The following is a 12,987-nucleotide window of genomic DNA, read 5'->3' on the forward strand; positions in this document are numbered from 1 at the left end:
GAATCCTTTCCTTGTCACTTCGGGTGGCTCAGGTTGTCTCATCGGGTATTCCAACCTTGTATTGCATCCCTCATAAGCCCTGGGAAATAACGAATTGTGGTGTCAGTGCTCCCTGCCTTCTGTTACACCAATGATTTTGTGTCGTGGAGATGGAGGTTGTACCCTTCCTGGGCCAATTGGAAACTCATATGTTAGAACATCGAATCCCTGCAGAAGGAGGCCATTCAGCTTATCAAACCTGCACCGATCCTCGGGAAGAGCCTAATCCCTCGGCCTATCCCCGTAACCCTGCATTGATCGTGACCAATCCACCTAACCTGCACGTCTTTGGACTGTGGCAGGAAACCAGAGCACCCGGAGGAAACCCACGCAGACACGGGAGGGAACGTGAAGGCTCCCCACAGTCACTCAAAGCCGGAAGCTGGTCACAGCCTACCTGGGACCCAGTTTAATTTGAGGTGCCTTCCCTGAAACAAAAGAACATTTTCAGGGCTTTTACTATTGTTCATTCAGCACAAGCTTATTCCAATTATTATCATAAAATGGATTGTTACACCTTCTACTTCCTGTGCTGTAATGTGGTTTGACCAGACTTCCTTTTGTTAAGTGTTGATAAAGACAATTGCTGTGTGTGTTGCCGATTACGGAAGATCATAAAAAGATAACAATTTCATTTTTAATTATCTTACCATTCATATTGTCACTTTTTTTTCCTGTCCAGAGAGTCATGGTAATCAAAGATTAAAACTATTTCCGAATTGCCAGTTGTAATGTCTTAAGAACTCCATTTATTTCTAGGCAGAAACAGTTGTGCTTACATCCAGTTTCTCACACTTCACTTCGCCGAGGTTTCCATTCCACGCCACTTTATAATGTAGATTTAGTATCACAGAAAAATATTCCAGAGTTCTGCCCACTCCACAGGAGCTGGCAGCTTAGTGGAAGTGAGTTATAAGATAGCAACTATACCTGAATCCACACATTAGGCCACTGCTGCTCACCTCCTGCTGCCCAACCAGAAGTGTGATACCTGAAGGCTTGTTTTGAATCCTTGCTTCTTTATTTTTACTTTTTATGAATACCATGAGATTACAAGGTCCATTTGGCAGGAAAATCACAGTCTCACAAACATGGCTGTTAAAAGCAGTGGGAACTGCATTTCCAATGCAATTCCACCATCATGTCGTTCAGCAGGAAATATTTGTTGCGTTTCTGGGTACGCTTTGAATAATTTTGTCATATTGAGAAATGCATTTTATCCCCCCCCCACTTGTTTCCTATTCTGAGCGGGTGCCATCATGTACGACAGCAGCAGAAGTTGCTGGGTTGAAACTGGGATTCCGAACCCTGGCTGGGATTCCTGTCCCTAATCCAAGTAGAGCGCAGCCAAATGTAGCAGCAGACTTTCACGATTGTGGCATCCTGATCACTTCCCCAGATTGACGTAGAACAGGTTGGGAAGCGTGCCTAAATCCTCAGACTTCCCTGAATGACATGGCTCAGCTGCTCACTGAACACATTTGCTGGACAACTGGGGTAGAGGTCATAATAATCTGTTGAATGGTTGTTTCGCACCTGCTTTTCGCTTGCTCCTAAAATAATGATAGAGAGAAAAGAGGTGTATTGAACTGATGCAGAAAGTTACCTTGTTAAAAATGTTGCAGCAACGTTTCCTGTGATTATTCCTGATAGCTGTAAGCAGTGGAGGACTTGTCGACTCCTCTTCATCGGGAATTTCTGATTAAATTAATTGCATGGTGCAGTAAGAATTATTGTGGGTGCGCATAGCAGGCATTGTCAACACAACAGTGTCCCACAGACAGCATAGAATCATAAAATTTACAGTGCAGAAGGAGGCCATTCAGCCCATCGAGTCTGCATTGGCCCTTGGAAAGAGCACCCTACTTTTATAAAAAATATTTTTATTCTCCACCATTTTCACATTTTCTCCCAAATTTACACCCACCAACAATAAACAATAAGCAGTAACGCATACAATGTCAATCCCCATATCAACAACAACAATCCCATCCTCCCACCAACCTCCAAACAATTGAACGCATGTGAACATAAACAAATAACAAAAAGGAATCAGGAATCACCCATAGTCACCATTAACACATACAGACCTCACCCCCAATGTTCGATGTAATCCAATTCTTGAAAGTGCATAATGAATAACGCCCATGAATCGTAGAACCCCTCCATTCTTCCACACAGTTCAAACTTAACCTTCTCAAGAGTCAAGAATTCAAACAGATCCCCCTGCCACGCCAGTGCACAGGGTGGAGAGGTTTCTCTCCATCCCAACAGGATCCGCCTTAGGGCGATCAACGAGGCAAAGACTACAACATCTGCCTCCGCACCCATTTCCAACCCCGGCTGGGCCGACACCCCAAATATGGCCTCCTGAGGGCCCGGGTCCAGTTTCACGTGCACCACTTTAGAGATTACCCTAAAAACCTCCTTCCAGTAATCCTCCAGCTTTGGACAGGACCAAAACATATGAACGTGATTTGCAGGCCCCTACCCCAGCAACGTTCTTCTACCCCCTCAAAAAGAGCACCCTACCACACCTCCACCCTATCCCTGCAACCCAGTAACCCCACCTAACCTTTTGGACATGAAGGGACAATTTAGCATGGCCAATCCACCTAACCTGCACATCTTTGGAATTCTGGGAGGAAACTGGAGCACTTGGAGGAAACGCACGCAGACACGGAGAGAAAATGCAAACTCCACACAGTCACCCAAGGCCGAAATTGAACCTGGGTCCCTGCAGCTGTGAAGCAGCAGTGCAAACCACTGCCGTGCCGCCCCGCAGTGCGATGACGACCTGTTAACCTGCTTCTGGTGCTTTTGGTTAAGTGACAAGTATTGGCCAGGCCAATCAGAGAGCACCCTACCCTTTGAATAAATGTTTGCCGTCAAGTTTTAAGCCTTTACAGACATGCAGAAGCTCGTCACACAAAATTAATTGCATAAGCCACCAGAGTAAGTAGTCAGAGCCTTGATTTAACATCTTGTCCAAAAGGACTAGACCCTGATTTAGTACTAAAGTAGAAGGGCTTGAAACCACAATCTTCTGACTGTAAACTGAAAGTGCTATCACTAGCTCCTTAAAATAATTATTGAAACATTAATAAAAGATTGTGGCCATGGTTAGTAATCACAACGATCATGAAAATGCCATTAAGGGAGAAACTCTGGTGCCAGTCTGCCCCTGACCCTAAGAATGCTGACATTCCACCTCCCTGACACTGCCACCATTTCATCGGACAGAAATAAGTAGAATCACCTAAGATTTCTTATTAAATTTCATCCTGTCATGAGAATGTCGCTTTAAGAAATGTTTGGCTGCTCATGTTACGGCAGTGATGTCAGAGTGTGGGTGGAGCTGAGCTCTGGTTCTGCTTTTTAGTTTCACGTTGAGAAAAAGCTTGGGTGTGTCTGGGTTTTCCAGTGAGTGAGCTGTAGCTGAAGTTAAACAAAGAGCTGTCCTGTTGATCTCTGCCATCCAAAGACTATCTCTGGATCATTTGGTCAATTCAGAATTATAAATGTTCTCAATAGTGAATGTGAACCTAATGTGCTCCTGTTTAAAGGTTTGTGAAGTCTTTTGGATGTTAAAAGGCCAGCTTAAAGGATTATTTAGTGTTGTATTCTTTGGGGGTTATCTTTGAATTAATGGTTGCTCAGATATTCACTGTTTGTTTTAAAAAGGTTAACTTGAGTACACAGAACAAAGATTGTTTTGCTTTAAAAAATACTTTTCCATTTCTGCTGTACCACACCTGTTGAGTGGGCCGTGTGCTCCCCATACCACAATCTATTAAAAGTTGTGGGTCAGGTGAACTCCATGATACACTTTGGGATTCTTTAAACCCTGACCCATAACAATTGGGGGCTCGTCTGGGATAAAAGTCTATCTATTGGATTGGCTTAGTGAACTTAAAGATAGTGAGGGGTGAGCATTTTGTGGTTGCTTTTCATGTGTGGTATTTTAGTTTAAGTGGGGCGTGTGTTGTGGACAATGGCTCTTTCAGAGGCCCAGAAGTTTGTGGGGGTGGAGACGGTCACACGCAGTACCTTACGGACGGAGACTAAAAGCAGACTGTTAGATTTGGCAAAAACATTGCAGTTAACATTACCTGACAAAATGCGAAAAGGTGAGGTAGTTATGGTGGTGGTCAAGCATTTAAAGTTCCTGAGATACAGTTTGACTCATTGGAAATGGCAAAAATTCAGTTACAAATTAAACAAATGGAACATGAGAAAGAATTAAAGCAGCTTGAGTACGAAAGAGAGGAAAAAGAAAAAGAAAGAGAGAGAGATAGAGAGGACAAAGAAACGGAGAGAGAAGAAAGGAGGAAAGAAAGAATAGCCCTAGCAGAAGAAAAAGAAAAAGAAAGGGAGATACAGATCAGGGAAAAAGATAAAGAGAGAGAGTTTGAAGTTCAGAAAATGGCCATGAAACATGACAGTCAGTTAAAATTGGCAGACATAAAGGGAAACGTACCGTTGGATGATAGTGATGAGGATAGTGAGAAAGACCGTCATAGTCGAAGGCGTGGTGGGGATCTATTTAAACATGTCCAAGCATTGCCAAGGTTTGACGAGAAGGAGATAGAAGCCTTTTTCATTTCATTTGAGAAGGTAGCTAAACAAATGAAATGGCCACAGGGCATGTGGGTATTACTGATTCAAACAAAGCTGGTAGGTAGGGCTAGTGAAGTGTTTGCATCACTACCAAAGGAGGTATCTGGGACGTATAAGGAGGTGAAAAAATCCATCTTAGATGCATATGAACTAGTGCCTGAAGCTTACAGACAAAGGTTTAGAATTTTAAGGAAAGAATTTGGTCAAACATATATGGAGTTTGAAAGGCTCAAACAGAGTAATTTTGATAGGTGTATAAGGGCTTTGAAAATAGACCAAACGTATGAAGCTCTCAGAGAAATTATACTTTTGGAGGAGTTTAAAAATTCAATTCCTGATGTAGTGAGAACTCATGTGGAAGAACAGAGGGTTAAAACTGCGAGATTAGCAGCAGAAATGGCAGATGATTATGAATTAGTTCATAAATCAAAGCTTGGTTTCCAACATCAGTTTCAGCTTGTGAGGGATAGAAACTGGGGATATGAGAAATACTCAAGTGGTAAAGGTAAAGGTGATCTGATAATAAGGAGAGTGTACGTCAGATTTTTTTTTAAATCCAGGAGGGTGGAAAAGAAATGAAAAGTTTCAAATGTTTTCACTGTAATAAACTAGGCCATGTAAAGTCACAGTGTTGGTGGTTGAAGAAAAACACTGGGAAGGCTGATGTGGTAAAACAGGATAAGACAGTGGGGTTTGTTAGAGTAGTAAAGGAAAGCCCAAGGGAAGAGAAGGAGGTGCAAAAGATTGTACAGACTGTTCAAGAGGTGATTGATCAGAAGGTGCCAGATGTCTTTAAAGAATTTACTTGTGTGGATAAAGTTTACTCATGTGTATCAGGAGGAGCAGGTAAAGAAGTCACAATTTTAAGAGTTACGGGAGCTAGTCAATCTTTAATGGTAAGAGATGAGGAGTTATGTAGATTGGGAAGAATGTTGCAAGAAAAGGTGGTAATATGTGGAATTCAGGGTGAGAGGAGTAGCGTTCAATTATATAAGGTAAGGTTGGAAAGTCCAGTGAAGAGTGGTGAAGTGGTAGTAGGAGTAATAGAGAAACTATCTTGTCCAGAAATACAGTTTATCTTGGGTAATGATATAGCTGGATCGCAGGTGGGAGTGATGCCTACTGTGGTTGATAAGCCAGTGGAAAATCAGACAACTGAAGTGTTGAAGGACGAATATCCTGGGATTTTTCCGGATTGTGTAGTAACAAGGTCGCAAAGTCACAGGTTAAGACAAGAGGAGAAATCAAAGAGTGAAGATGAAGTGCAATTATCAGAAACAATTTTTGACCAAATGGTTGAAAAAGAACAAGAACAGGTGGAGGATGAGGTGGATATTTTTAGTTCAGGAAAATTGGCAGAGTCACAACAGAAAGATATAAAAATAAAACGGATGTAACAGAAAACATATACGGAAGAGGAATCTGAGTGTATACCAGAGTGTTATTACCGTAAAAGTAATGACTTGATGAGAAAATGGAGACGTTTACATATGCAGGCGGATGTAAAGTGGGCAGAAGTTCATCAAGTAGTATTGCCAGTAGGATATAGAAAGGAGGTGTCGCGAGTTCCACATGAGGTACCAGTGGGAGGTCATTTTCGAATAAGGAAAACTCAAGCTAAAATCCAAAAATATTTTTATTGGCCGGGACTACATAAAGATGTAGTTATAATTTGTCAATCATGTCACACATGTGAAGTGATAGGGAAACCTCAAGCAGTGATAAAACCAGCGCCCTTAATACCCATTCCAGCATTTGAGGAACCTTTTACAAGGTTGATTGCGTAGGACCGCTTCCTAAAACAAAAAGTGGGAATCAATATCTTTTGACTATAATGGATGTGTCTACTAGGTTTCCAGAGGCCACTCCAGTATGTAATATTACAGCTAAAAAGATTGTGGAGGAGTTACTTAAATTCTTTACTAGATATGGACTACCCACAGAAATACAATCGGATCAAGGATCAAATTTTACCTCAAAGTTATTCAAAGAAATTATGGATATTTTAGGAATAAAACAATTTAAATCAACTGCGTACCATCCAGAATCGCAGGGAGCGTTAGAAAGGTGGAATCAGGCATTAAAGATAATGTTGAGGGTTTATTGTCAAGATTATCCAGAGGATTGGGATAAAGGAATTCCATTCGTACTGTTTGCAATTAGGGATGCACCTAATGAGTCAACCCAATTTAGTCCTTTTGAACTAATTTTTGGTCATGAGGTAAGAGGACCACTTAAATTGATTAAGGAAAAATTGGTGAGTGAGAAATCGGAAATTACACTATTAGATTACGTGTCAAATTTTAGGGAACGATTAAATAGAGCAGGTGAATTGGCTGGACAACATTTGAAAGTTGCACAGAATGTGATGAAACGGGTCGCGGACAAGAAATCCAAAGTTCGTAGTTTTGCCAGTGGAGATAACGTTTTAGTCTTGTTACCAGTGGTAGGTGAGCCTTTAAAAGCTAGGTTTTGTGGACCTTATGAGATTGAAAGAAAATTAAGTGAGGTGAGTTATGTGGTAAAAACACCAGATAGAAGGAAGACTCACCGAGTGTGTCATGTGAATATGCTTAAAAGGTACTTTGAAAGGGAAGAAGAACGAAAAAAAAAATTGACTATATTATGATACCTGTTTGCGTGTGTTGTTTTTTGAAACAATAAAGTATATTTACTGTGTGCATTTCTTAAAGGATGGTGAAAAGGTGAAAAATGAAACCATCTTGAAGTTGATGGTTTATTTTTTTTTTCTTGGGGGGAGGTGTCATGAGAATGTCGCTTTAAGAAATGTTTGGCTGCTCATGTTACTGCAGTGATGTTAGAGTGTGGGTGCAGCTGAGCTCTGGTTCTGCTTTTTAGTTTCACTTTGAGAAAAAGCTTGGGTGTGTCTGGGTTTTCCAGTGAGCTGCAGCAGAAGTTAAACAAAGAGCTGTCCTGTTGATCTCTGCCATCCAAAGTCTATCTCTGGATCATTTGGTGAATTCAGAATTATAAATGTTCTCAATGGTGAATGTGAACCTAATGTGCTCTTGTTTAAGGTTTTGTTAAGTCTTTTGGATGTTAAAAGGACAGCTTAAAGGATTGCTTAGTGTTGTATTCTTTGGGGGTTATCTTTGAATTAATGGTTGCTAAGATATTCACTGTTTGTTTTAAAAAGGTTAACTTGAGTTCATAGAATAAACATTGTTTTGTTAAAAAAAATACTGGTCCATTTCTGCTCTACCATACCTGTAGAATGAGCCGTGTGCTCCCCATACCACAATCTATTAAAAGTTGTGGGTCAGGTGAACTCCATGATACACTTTGGGATTCTCTAAACCCTGACCCATAACATTCCCCAGCGGTCCAGACCATACTTCAAGCCTGAACCATGTTGGAGTGGTGCACATATGACATTGTGAAGGCTCGCAGGCCTAATTTGTTTGGCATCACCAGCTATTGTTATTCTTCGATGATCCACCTTAAAAAGTCTCTGAACATCTCTCACGCCCTCACATCTCTTTCCCCACACCCACCTGTAATTTGCCTTGTAGTCAGTGTGGAACTTTCCAGAAATGTGCAGATCTGATGTAACTGGCTTTCCAGCATTTCTCCGACTGTTCCACTGGGCAGCAATGACGTTACACCAGGAGATTGGTAGAACGCTCAAGGAATTTCAAGATCTATGTGGTTATTTTATGGGTAGCTTTTAATATACAAATACTTCAACTTGAACTTTTTACATGCTCTTTCTCCTCCGTCCTCCAATTATGATATGCATTCGCCAGATATATGGCAAAATGTCCGTTCTTAAAAGGAATGCCAGCTGTCCAACATCAAATTGAACTAAAGTGCATTATTGTGAAGAAGTGCTTATGTTAATGATGTCATTTGTGGTATCCTCCCCTTTCGTAAAACAAGAAAAGGATCAAACTTTCAAATGGAATTCAAACTTTCAGTGTTTTTCTGACAGCATCAAATATCCTAGCTTGTTAGAGTCAAGTTAAAATTGTTCCTGAAGGTTTTTACAACTCCTCCGAATAGAAATACCATTGCTGCAATAACCACAACAATGTGATGTGTTCCTAGGCTTCCAGGCACTGATCTTTAAAATCGCCATGGCTACATGTGTATTCAACGTTATGGTGCAATGCTGTACATATTTCATTTGCCTTCTTTTCCTATGGGACCATTGCACTCCTCAAAATGTCTGTCAGAACAATATTTGGTGAAACCGAGCTTGGTGTAAATTAGGTGTTGGGTAAGACAAGGCTGTGTACTATCACCATTGCTCGTTAATATCTGTGGTAGCTGTGATTAAAGAAGCATCAGATGAAGTGCAGAAAGGTGTCAGAGTAAGAGGTCAATTGGAGAAGGGAGTGAGATTTGCAGATGACCAGGCCCGAGTGACTAGCACAGCAGAAGACCTACAGACACTAATGGATAGAAGGACTGAAATGGTGAAAGCTTACAGAATGAACATTAATGTAAAAAAGACAAAAGTTATGAAGATTGGAAGAAATAATAGTCGGAAAGCAAAGGTTAAGATGGTCACTGGCTGGAATAGTAGCTCAGTTGGCTGGACAGCTGGTTTGTGATGCAGAGCAAGGCCAATTGCGCAGGTTCAATTCCCGTACCGGCTAAGGTTATTCATGAAGGCCCCGCCTTCTCAACCTTACCCCTTATTTGAGGTGTGGTGATCCTCAGGCTAAAACCCCACCGTCAAGGGCGGCACGTAGTGCAGTGGTTAGCACAGGGACTGCGGCGCTGAGGACCCGGGTTTGAATCCCGGTCCTGGGTCACTGTCCGTGTAGAGTTTGCACATTCTCCCTGTGTCTGCGTGGATTTCACCCTCACAACCCAAAGATGTGCAGGTTAGGTGGATTGGCCAAGCTAAATTGCCCCCTAATTGGAAAAAAAATAATTGGGTACTCTAAATTTAAAAAAAACCTCCACCAGTCAGCTTACCCCCTCAAAAGGACTATGGCGATTTTACTTTACTTGGGAAGTATCCTGTCAGAAGATAGTTACTGCAATAAGGAAATCCAAGCTGGAATAGAGCGGACAAGGAGAGAAAATGCAAACTCCACACAGACTGTCACCCAAGGCTGGAATTAAACCCGGATCCTTGGTGCTGTGAGGCAAGGGTGCAAATCCTGTGTCACCGTGCCGCAATCTTTAAAATCGGTGTGTTAGAAAAGTAGTTCTGCTTGTACAGGCACTGAATGGTCAGGTGATAGGAGGGTGACACAGTGGTCAGCACTGTGCCTCACAGCACCAAGGACCCAGGTCCAATTCCGGTCTTGTCTGCCTGGAGTTTGTACGTTCTCCCCGTGTCTGCGTGGGTTTCCTCTGGGTGCTCCGGTTTCCTCCCAGTCCAAAGATGTACAGGTTAGGTGAATTGGTATGCTCCATGCCCCTTAGTGTCCAAAGATGCTCAGGTTGAGTGGAGTTAAGGTGATAGGGTGGTTGAGTAGGCCAAGGTAGGCTGCTCTTTCAGTGGGTCGGTGCAGACTTGATGGGCCGAATGTTCTCCTTTGCACCATGGGGATTCCATGAATTCTATGGATATCTACAACCTCAATGGGAATACTTTGAGAAAGATGATAGAGCAACCAGGATTTGTTGGATATGAATAGAAATTAAGTTATGATGTAAATTGCCACACATCCTATTTTTCATTGCTAATGGATTGAAAGTTTAGTTCTTATTACTGAAAATAAAAGTTGTTATGGGATATGTTACAGGAGCTGTAATTGGTTTAATTTTACCATTGTTGGCTTCTGTTAAATTCACAAAAATGCTATTCCAAAATAATTAATCAATTCTTTAAGATGTTTCAATAACATGAGAAGATCATTATACAAGTGTGCTGTTTCTTTCACACTAGCCTCTGTGTAGGACAGAAATACTCTTTGACTTATTACAAAATTTCCTCACGTTTGGTCAATGGTAACTGTTTAATGTATTCATTTTTTGCACTTTTGTAAATTTTTCCTTCTTTATGCTCTCAATTTTCTTTGTTGGTCCAGAAGGTATTGCTGATGGATATGTGCAGATGCCCTCTTGTACCTCACCTAAGTGATCAGTTTTTATATATGAGACGGAACAATAAGCATTATCTGGCGTGTTGTTTGAGAACACGTAGATCTGGAAAGTATTCAGACACTGTAAATGGTGGCACGGTAGCACAGTGGTTAGCACCATTGCTTCACAGCGCCAGGGTCCCTGATTCGATTCCCGGCTTGGGTCATTGTGCGGAGTCTGCACGTTCTCCCCGTGTCTGCGTGGGTTTCCTTCAGGTGCTCCGGTTTCCTCCCACAAGCCCCGAAAGTGGTGCTGTTAGGTGAATTGGACATTCTGAATTCTCTCTCAATGTATCCGAACAGGTGCCGGAATGTGGCGACTCGGGGATTTTCACAGTAACTTCATTGCAGTGTTATTGTAAGCCTACCTGTGACAATAAAGATTTAAATTTAAAAACTGGTTATTCCACTCAATCCATTTAGTTCAAATAAAATGTGTCTAGTCATGAGTGCATTATTCCTTTGTCCCCTCCGTCACACTCTCTCTCCTCTAGTTTCCTTGGGCCATCCTTCTAACTCACCACAAGCCTGTGCACGAAAATCGCCTGATGATATTGTTCCCTCACTGCGGAGGTTGCATTTTATTGCCTTGTGGCACTGCATGTCAGCACTGCCATTTGGAGATTCATTATTAAACTTTTTGTAGAATGCTTGAATATTGCTGAAAAGAAAGATATCCTGTTGAAGCTTTTCATCAGGCACTCATCAGGACAAATGCAAGAATGACAAATTTCAAATGATCACAACAATGTATACTACAGGGGAAAGGGATGCTGATTGATTGGTAAGTTGACTATGCTTTGCCTTTATGCTTGCACAACAAACTTTCACACACCGGGGCCCGTTCTCTGCAAAATAAAAGGCATATGTCCAAACCTTCTTTGAATTACCCAGGAGTTTGGGGAGTCTAAAGTACCCCCTCACTTTTTCCATGGTAACATCTCAGACAGTCAGTCAACTTGCCAACCAATCCGCTCCCTTTTCTCATGCAGTATAAATCGTCAAAATTTGTTTAAAATTTGGCATTCTGCATTTGTCCTGAGCATTGCAAGATGGCAAACTTGGCAACATGTCTCTCTTACTATGATATTCAAGTCCTGTACTTCCAAGTAACTGTTTCGTTCAGTAGCGACGTGTTACACTATAATAAAATACAATCCAGATGTATTTTCCATAGAATTCCAGCATATGGCATAATTTCCAGAACTCTGCATTGGATAACTGATACATTTTTTAAAAAGCCTGGATCGAACCTGGGACCTCAGCGCCGTCAGGTAGCAGTGCTAACCACCATGCCACCGTGCTGCCCACTCAGGTAATGTCCTGAGCCCGTCCCAACAGTGTGTGGCCTACTTCTAGAGTATGCCGTTTTGGAGGGGGCGGAGCTTCGCAAAAGCGGTGCCACCCTCTATTTCGACGCCAATGGGGATTCTCCGGCCGGTCACCGAACACGATTTCGGCGTTGGAGACCAGAGAATCCCGCCCACGGTTGGGTGGGAGGGTAAGCTGTGAGGAGGATACAGAGATGCTTCAGCGGGATTTGGACAGGCTGTGTGAGTGGGCAAATGCATGGCAGATGCGTTATGATGTGGATAAATGTGAGGTTATCCACTTTGGTAGCAGAAAATAGGAATGTACATTATTATTTGAATGGGTGTAAATTGAGAGAGGTGGATACTCAGCGAGACCTTGGTGTCATTGTGCATCAGCCACTGAAAGTAAGCGAACCGGCACATCAGACAGTAAAGAACGCAAATGGTACGTTGGCTTTCATAGCGAGAGGATTTGAGTACAGGAATAGGTATGTTTTACTGCAATTGTTTTTAAGAAAAATAATTTTTATTAAAGGTTTTCATAAAATATCAATAACAAAATGAGAAAGAAAAAAGAACCCAACAGGGTTAAGTACAAAACACAATCTAAAAAAGCAACCTCCCAAACCCCTCCCCCCCTGTACATAAATAATAAATTAACATTAACACCCCGACTTAACACAACAGGTGTATACAGCCCCTCAGACCCTCCAGTGTAAATAACATAAACAAAAATAAAGTAACCCCCCCCCCCCAATCTGTTGCTGCCATTGACCAATGTCTATCGTTCTGCCAGAAAGTCTAAGAACGGTTGCCACCGACTAAAGAACCCTTGTACTGACCCTCTCAAGGCGAATTTCACCCTCTCCAATTTAATGAACCCTGCCATATCGCTGATCCAGGATTCCACGCTTGGGGGCCTCGCATCTTTCCACTGAAGGAGAATCCTT

The 12,987-nt window shown here is 42.0% G+C and overlaps 1 protein-coding gene and 1 long non-coding RNA gene across 2 annotated transcripts in view; one reads left to right on the top strand and one right to left on the bottom strand.

Annotated features, from left to right (window-relative positions):
* The window catches only part of arhgap44a (Rho GTPase activating protein 44a), a 486,303-nt gene that overhangs the window by 12,059 nt on the left and 461,257 nt on the right, over positions 1–12,987 (top strand). The window lies entirely within an intron of this gene.
* The window catches only part of LOC140394844 (uncharacterized), a 129,010-nt gene continuing 116,816 nt past the window's right edge, over positions 794–12,987 (bottom strand). The window contains exon 3 of the long non-coding RNA XR_011936036.1: positions 794–1,592. This is a non-coding gene — a long non-coding RNA (uncharacterized lncRNA). The remainder of the gene's footprint in view (positions 1,593–12,987) is intronic.

The sequence above is a fragment of the Scyliorhinus torazame genome, chromosome 18 (genome assembly GCF_047496885.1).
Source record: "Scyliorhinus torazame isolate Kashiwa2021f chromosome 18, sScyTor2.1, whole genome shotgun sequence".
Taxonomy (NCBI): domain Eukaryota; kingdom Metazoa; phylum Chordata; class Chondrichthyes; order Carcharhiniformes; family Scyliorhinidae; genus Scyliorhinus; species Scyliorhinus torazame.